At 33.1% G+C, this 9,095-nt stretch overlaps 1 pseudogene; it reads right to left on the bottom strand.

Annotated features, from left to right (window-relative positions):
• Window positions 1–5,586: 5,586 nt before the first annotated feature.
• LOC148562871 (uncharacterized) lies at window positions 5,587–6,802 on the bottom strand (annotated as a pseudogene).
• Between the last annotated feature and the right edge of the window lie 2,293 nt (window positions 6,803–9,095).

Genomic DNA, 9,095 nt, shown 5'->3' with positions numbered 1-9,095 from the left:
AAGCCAAGTTTCTACTCTAAGGTTTAATGAGAAAAAGTGATTCTGTGGGTTGGTGAAGCTCAAGGCTCAAGGTGTTGACCTTGAAAGAAGAACCCAGCAACATGCAAGGAGATAAAAGAAGCTTGATGTTCATTCAGAAAGTAAGGAGAGAAAACCAGAGAGTGAGAACAGTGTTCTGTTAAGAAGTTCCTCTACTTGAATAATGCTTTCTTTCAAAGAAGCATTCGGCCAATACTGAAGAACTGCATCTGAGGTTTGCGAATCTGGTTTTGCACATAGCAAAGAGGCTGCTGATGAAGTCAATCTCCTTCATGTTTTACTGATTGTAATGTACTTTTCTAAGTTTATCTTTCTGTAATTTCTTGTGAGAAAAGGCATTGTTAGAAAGCTCAAGTAAAAGCCATGAGTGAAAAAAGGCTGAGTGATACACTTGAGAGAAAAGCCTAGAGTTATTTTCTGATTTCTTTAGGTATGTTTATGTCTTGTATCTTGTACCTGTAAGGTATCCCTTTCTTAGTTGGGTTAGCACTAAGAGTGAATAGTTAGGTATTAGCTTAGCCAATGTCAAGTTAGGTTAGAACTTGAGTGTGAGAGGATTGGGTCAATCCTGTGAAATTGGTGTATGTAATACTGTTAACTGTAGTGAAATTCTTCCATAGTTGTGGAGGAGACTGGACGTAGGTTGCATGGCACAAGGCAACCGAACCAGGATACATGCTGGTGTTAGCCTTTCTCTTCTCTGCTGTGTTCTGTTTTCTGATATTCATGAGACAAAAATAAATTGTCTCATAAATTTCTGCTACTGAGTACAAACAGAATCAGAATTGAAAGTTTGTTTTAAAAGGATAATAACAGCAACTTAAAAGGAAGGCATAGATTCAACCCCCTTCTCTAAGCCTACCACAACCTTCAGTAATTATTTTATCCTTTTCTCTGGAGTTCCATTTTACCTGCTGGATCAAAAAATTTTAAATGATAACTTGATATGTAGAAAGAAGAAAGTAATGTGTATTAGGACAAAATGGTTGTTCTTCCTTTGCTAATGCTTGATGTTCATGGATCCTGCCAGCAATATTAAGCTTATTAGCTCAGGTTTTTTGAAAATCATGTGAGTTCTTGAATTTCAAGTGTATTTCATATATTTAGCTAGAATAACACTTTAAAAGTGAGCTAAAGTGGAAGCCAACATTGTAGAGCAGGTTCTTATTCCATTTATTAAATTTCTCATACAAATTCTTTTTGTATTCATCGTTCATCCTATGGTCTTTCCAAAGTTGCAAATGACAATTTTGTCAAGAAGTCAAGTTCTTGATCCTTTAGTCTTGTCTTGATACAAATGCAAAGTTTTTTTTTTCTTCTCACTTGTGCCATTTTATTTATGATTCTGTTTCTACAATTCTTTTAATCAGAGAGTGAATTGTTGTGGACAAATTGTGTATGTATGATTTGTTGTCTAAGCTCTGTAGTAGAACTGTCAGAAAGTTTCATTAATTTAATCTTTTGAATGACCATTTTCTTCTGTAGAATGGTGTGCATTTTTTATCAGTGCTTGCAAGTTTCGAGAATAATTTTTTTTGTTCCTTTGATTTGGATAATAATGAAGTTTTTTACCTTCTTTATTTTTTTGCGTTCTCTTCGATATTTTGCTGCTATTAACGTAAATGATCTTACCTCTGGAATTTGGACATTAAATATATAAAAAACATTAAATATAAAACTGTTAGTACATTGCATGTGTTATTTATAAGCTTCTTGTGATAATTGCTTGATATCTTTTATACGCAAAGTTAATTAAATTGCCATAAATTTATACTATTTTTATAAATTGCCTAAGTAATTGAAAGTTGAAATTGAAACTGTTGCAACTGTTTTTTGAGTGCATTTGATTCTCTATTTTTTGCAACTCTTATTTATTTATATACTATTTTTATAAATTGCCTAAGTAATTGAAAGTTGAAATTGAAACTGTTGCAACTGTTTTTTGAGTGCATTTGATTCTCTATTTTTTGCAACTCTTATTTATTTAAAATTTTATATGTATACATATGCTTAAATGCTTATTAGTTATTACAATAATGAATACTTATCTACTAATACTATAGCTGACTTTATTATTATATTTTTCTAAATACAAATGCCCGGCCTCAATTAAATAGCCGGTATCATCCTTTTCAAATGAAAACACCGCTTCTTTTTGTTGAAACTAGGGGAGTCGTCTTATTCTTATCTGTAATTATTTGCTCTGTTCCTTTTGGGCAATCTTAGTCTTTTATTTGAATTTAGCTAATGTTAATTTCAGGAGGAATGGCAAAGAGCTACTTCAAACAAGAGCATGATCTTGGTATATACTCTTATTATCTATATAATTTCTTTTTGATCTTTTGTGTAAAGCTTGATTGTTGGTAGTAATATACAAATGAATGATCCATTTTTATTTGCAGAGAAGAGAAGAGCAGAGGCCACAAGGATTAGGGAGAAATATGTTGGAATAAATTAATTTCATTAACTCAGATCATCCATATTAAATCACCAAAAATATAACTTAATGCGAAAGTGTACCTTTACTTATAAGAATCAGAAATTGATGGAAGAATTTGGATCTTGTGATTCTTTCGATCTTCCTCAACCAAAGCTTTCTGTATTTCTAGGCGGCTAAACTGCAACTCTTTTGATGGGGAAAGAGCAACAAAGGCGGCTTTGATATATTGGGGACCGAAACCCTGAAAGTCTATTTATATTTGAGCATGGCACCCATTAAACCCTAAAGCCCAAATAAAATAGTATCTAAAGCCCAAAAGATAATATATCTAATATCCAAAAAAGATAATTATCTAAGGAACAAAAGATAATATCCGGTTTTATTCTCATTTAATTCCAAATCAAAAGTAATAATGACTTATTCATTAGCATTTATAACAATAAATGAGATCATCATTATATAAGTCATTTAATTTGAAATAACATAATTTGTGATTATAATTAATATATGTATTGCCCACAAACAAATTAGCAAATCAAAATAATTTCCTAACAATCTCCCACTTGGGCTATACATATATTATTTCTTGACATAATCACATCTTATAAACTTTATGCGCGCATTTGAATGCTATTTCTCTCATTACTTTAACAATCTAGTCTGTCTCATACATTAGATATGGAACTACCGTAGCTTTTATCACATTAATTGCCGTGACTAAACTACGCCAATCACCATCCTAATATACTAAACGACATAGATCAAATTTGGATGAGTAATATGAAAATTACATGCCAAGTGATCTCATGCATGTCTATTTCCAGCTGGTCCAACTTTATTGAGATCAAACACAATACAAATATTGTAAAATGAACATTTCACATAACATGAAACAAAGCATTAACTTAATTCTGCAGAAAAATAATTCAATATCTGTTATAGGATATATAGCATAAAATAAACTCCCACTAAACCAAGGTATCACAAATATTGATACCCATCCGAGCAATATGCTCATGAAAGACTTTAGGGATCAATCCCTTGGTTCATGGGTCTGCTAGCATATACTTTGTTCCTATATGTCCTATGGAAATCTGTTTTCTTAACCTTTCTCCTTGACAACTAAGAGCTTGATGTCTATATAATTCGATTTTGTCAAAATCTTATTGTTATTGGAGTACAGTACTGCTGACTTATTGTCACAAAATATCCTTAATGGCCTTTCAATGTCATCTACTATATGAAGCTCAGTGACAAAGTTTCGCAACCATATGCCATGAAATTGGAATCAGAGTACCTAATGATCTCCAAAATTTTCTGATCTCCGATAAATAAGCATGTAATCGTTTGTTCTCTTTAGATAACGCATTACGCGTTTAACAGCTATCCAATAATCCATGTCCGGATTGCTCAAGTATTTACCCAACACTCCCACCATAAATGATATATCGGGACGTGTGCAGACTTGAGTATACATTAAGCTCCCTAGTGCTGATGCATAAGGTTTATCATGCATTGTTGTCTTCTCAAGATCATTTTAGGGCATTGCTTGAGACTGAACTTGTCTCCTTTAGTTATGGGTGTATCTATTGGTCTACATCTTTCCATGCCATGTCTACTTAAAATCTTTTCGATATAGTTCTTTTGTGATCATCCAAGAATACCTTGAGAGTGATCTCTTAGTATCTCGATTCCTAATACAAAAGAGGCATCACCAAGATCTTTCATTTCGAATTTGTTCAATAGAAATTTCTTAGTTTCATGCAACAAGCCTATATCGTTACTGGAAAGTAGAATGTCATCAACATGTAAGACCAAAAAGATGTATTTACTCCCACTGAACTTGCGGTATACACACTCATCTATGATATTTACCTCAAAACCATGAGGTAATGACTTGATGAACTTGTGATACCATTGACTAGAAGCTTGTTTGAGATCATAGATGGATTTTCTCCTTTCTCTATTGGATTTTCTTAATGACACTTCTTGAGGTTGTCGAGCTTGCTGTATGAGTTGGAGTTGAGGAGGATTCTCATTTTGCTTTTGTATTGTAACTATATCTTAAACAACAATAGGCACAAGGACCTGATCATTACCAATTACAGAATCCTCATCAAAAGCAACATTCCTAATATTTCCTTCCCCCCCCCCCCCCAAACTCAACATCCTCAAGAAATCTCGCATTTTCCGTTTCAAAAATAGACCTTGATGCAGGATTGTAAAACTTGTACCCCCGTGAGCACTCAGCGTAACCAACAAAGTAGCAACTAATTGTCCTTGAATCCAATTTTCTTTCATGTGGCCTATAAGGTCACACTTCAGCTGGACATCCCCAAATATGCAGATACTTTATATTGGGCCTTTTCCCAGTCCAAATTTCATATGGGGTTTTGTTAACTGCTTTGTTTGGCACCTTATTAAGGATGTACACTGCGGTCTTTAAGTCTTCTCCCCAGAGTGATTCAAGCAAGGAAGAATGACTAATCATACTTCTCACTATGTTCTTAAGAGTTCGGTTCCTTCGCTCTGCAACACCATTCATGCTAGGTTTGCCTGGCATGGTGTATTGCGGAACAATATCACACTCCTCTAAGAAAAGAGCAAAAGGCCTGGGACATTATTCACCTGAACCGTCATATCTTCCGTAGTATTCACCACCACGATCAGATTTGACAGCATTAATTTTCTTTCCAAGTTGAAGTTCAACTTCAGCTTTGAAAGACTTGAAAACATCCAAGGCTTGGAACTTTTCATGAATTAAATATAGATACCCATAACGAGAGTAATCATCTATGAACGTAATAAAGTACCGTTGTCCATTCCAAAAGACAGTAGGGAATGGGCCACATATATCGATATGTATCAGTTCTAAGACATCTTTAGCTCTCTCGGCACCTAATTTCCTTTCGTTTGTCGTTTTCCCCTTTATGCACTCAATACAGACTTCAAAGTCCGCCAAATTTAGGGTCCAAGAATTCCATCCGACACGAGCTTCTGAATTCTCTGTTTAGAGATGTGACCTAGGCATTTGTGCCATAATGATGCCGAATTCTCATTTAGTTTTTGTTTTGTACTCGTTTGCAGTATTTCATTATTATAGGAATTTAAGTCAAGCCTATATAGATTATCCACCAAATGACCAGAGCAAATATTATTTGAATTATAGAAGAGACTGGCTTTATTGTCTCCGAACGAACAAAAATAACTTGATTTGTCCAAACGAAAAACAGAAACCAAATTTCGCCTAAATGACGGTACATAAAATATCTCTAATAAATCCAAGTAAAATCCACTCGTGGAATATAATCTAAAGGTTCATATAGTTTCGACTGCAACTATATTGCCGTCTGCCACATAGATGTATCTTTCGGCATCATTTGGCGGTTGGCTCCACAGGCAACCCTGCATAGTAACACTTACATGAGTAGTAGCAGCAGAATTTACCCACCAAGTATCAACAGGTGCATAACTTAAACTAGCCTTAGAACAAACGAAAGTAAAAATTATATCATTCTTTATACGCCAGGTGGCATATTTGGTACAATCCTTCTTCATGTGTCCCACCTTCTTACAGAAGAAACAAGTTGAAACTTGATCTTGTTTCTTAGTCTTTTTCTGCTGAGAAGGCACATCCGCAGTAGTATCACGCTTTCTTTTATACTGAGAAGATGAAGCCATGTGAGCACTTTCAGTCTTATCTTGCTGTAGCCTCTCTTCTTCTTACACACAGTGAGATATAAGCTCATTTAAGGACCAAGTGTCCTTCAGAGTATTATAACTCACTTTGAATTTCCCAAAGTGTGCAGGAAGGGAAATCAAAATGAAATGCACGAGTAAATCTTCAGACAACTCTAACTTTAGTGCTTTCAATTTTGAAGCAAGATGAGACATTTCCATAATATACTCTCTTATGTTCCCTTTACCTTTATACCTCATGGAGACAAGTTTGCTCAAAAGACTACTTGCTTCCGTCTTTTCATTCTTAGTAAAGAATTTCTCAACATCCTTTAGGAACTGTTTGGCATTTTTATCCTCAGTAATTGAGCCCCGAAATGCCTCAAGAATTGAGCGTTTCATGATCATAATGCTCATTCGATTGGATCTCTCCCACTTCTCTATTTTAACCTCATTGAGATTTTCCGAAGTGGAAGTGGGTTTCTCCTCTCGAAGAGCTATATCAAAATCCATACAACCGAGGACAATCTCCACGGTATCCTTCCAAACTTTAAAGTTTGAACCATTCAGCCTAGGAATACTGCTAATTTGTGCAGAAATATTGGTAGCTAAAGCCATAGTTTTTGGATTAGAACAAATAAACATGCAATAAACATTAGTTAAATAATGGGGAAAAAATCCATATTGAGATATCTAGAACAACATTAATTTTCAATCTTTGGATAGAAAAATTAACTGTAAGTGATACTCTCATTGCAGTAATCAAATATTGTCAAAATTCCTGTCACACATGAAGCCTTTCTTTGGACCGACTTAATGCGCGCATGGAGACTTAAACTTCGCAACCTAATTATTACCGCATATATTTTCTATTAATTGGCCAACCAATAACCTTCCTTTGGGCCGATTATTGACCGCATAATTAATAGAAAATAAACAAAAGTGTGCAATGCTTATTATTTGGCTAAACAATAAACTTTCTTTGGGCCGATTATTGTCCGCATAAATAATAAGTATTACTTTATTCTTAATTTGTTACCCAAACATGTATTTACTATCAATATGTGTATGTAATTCGGCCAAATATAGACCTTCCTTTGGGCCGACCAATATTTGCATAAATTACATAACACCATATTCCTTATGTTTTGAATAAATCAATTTTTACAAAAGAGGCTACTTTGGTAGCATAATGTTCAATCACTTTATTCCAAAACCAAATCTTTATAAAATTAATGGGTACAATAATCCTTATTGTTACTAGTTTTCTTATGTAACAATAAAAAATACTTAAATTCTAAAAGAAATTAAATTTTAATAGTGTCTTTTCAGACTTTAGAAAAAACATGATTATCAATTTTCATGAGTATCAATTATATATATATATATATAAACTAAAACGTGCTCAGCATACATTATAAGCACGCAACAATATACTTATATATACATATCGAAAGAATTATAATATATATATATATATATGCGTAACATGTGATAATATATATATAAGCAATCGAAAATGGTATGGGAGGAATACGTTTCATATATAAAGCATATATACGTATTGATGCACACACAATCAGGAACAATTTTATTAAGTGTGCAACAATTTTATATATAATGTAAACAACGCATATGTATATATTGATCCAATAAAATAAAATCAAATATTTTTTATGACTAAATTATGGATGGCTCTGATACCACTTATTGAAATAAATTAATTTTATTAACCCAGATCATCTATATTGAATCACAAAAAATATAACATAATGCGGAAGCGTACCTTTACTTATAAGAGTAAGAAATTTATGGAAGAATTTGGATCTTGTGGTTCTTTCGATAAGAAATTTATTCCTAGGCGGCTAAACTGCAACTCTTTTGATGGGGAAAGAACAACAAAGGCGGCTTTGGTATTTTGGGGACCGAAATCCTGAAGGTCTATTTATATTTGAGCATGGCACCCATTAAACCCTAAAACCCAAATAAAATAGTATCTAAAGCCCAAAAGATAATATATCTAAAATCCAAAAAAGATAATTATCTAAAGAACAAAAGAGAATATCTAGTTTTATTCTCATTTAATTCCAAATCAAAAATAATAATGACTTATTCATTAACATTTATAACAATAAATGAGATCATCATTATATAAATCGTTTAATTTGAAATAGCATAATTTGTGATTATAATTAATATATGTATTGCTCACAAACAAATTAGGAAATTAAAATAATTTCCTAACAAAATACCCATACAGGATCCCGGTGAGAACCAGCCCTATTTTTATCTTTCCTTTATAGCTGCTAATGCCATCCATTATAATTATTTAAACAAGAGTTAATTAGTAATGTTCTTCATGGACGACCTGTAAATTTGTTGACTTTCTTGAAGGTTGGACCCAGTAACGGATGTTTCTTTGTCCTAAAACTGTCATGCTTATTGCTTTGTACTAGTACTTCTATCAGTCTAAGTTATGGATATGAATATATACTACCAATGATTTCTTATTTTATTTTGTTTTACTCCCGTGTGTAGATGTTAGAGATAGGTCGATTTTAACAATTAAGGTAGACACACATGTAATACTATATCTATCAAGTGTGCAACGTTTTAGCTCCTTCATTTACATGTATGTAACTGAATACATCTTTTGTGCTAATTATATCTGGATGTGTAGTGTGAAATAGCCGGAATTAAAAAAGAAAAAAATTATGGACTTCGAATAGAATCCACTGTAGTTGAGAAAAGACCTAGTAATCGTGGCTCCAGTTCTTAGTTATCTGATTGGTTGCGAAGGTCAGAACATGAAGAAATAATAAAGAAAATGCAAGAAGAGAACAATGACTTGAAAATTAGGTTGGAAAAGACAGAAAAAGGACTTGAACTCAATAACCGTATACTTCAACAAATGATGAACAAGCTTAATTTTAAAATT

This window comes from Arachis ipaensis, chromosome B6 (genome assembly GCF_059453495.1).
Source record: "Arachis ipaensis isolate K30076 ecotype BB chromosome B6, ASM5945349v1, whole genome shotgun sequence".
NCBI classification, from domain to species: Eukaryota; Viridiplantae; Streptophyta; class Magnoliopsida; order Fabales; family Fabaceae; genus Arachis; species Arachis ipaensis.
This window is presented reverse-complemented; position numbering and strand designations above follow the sequence as displayed.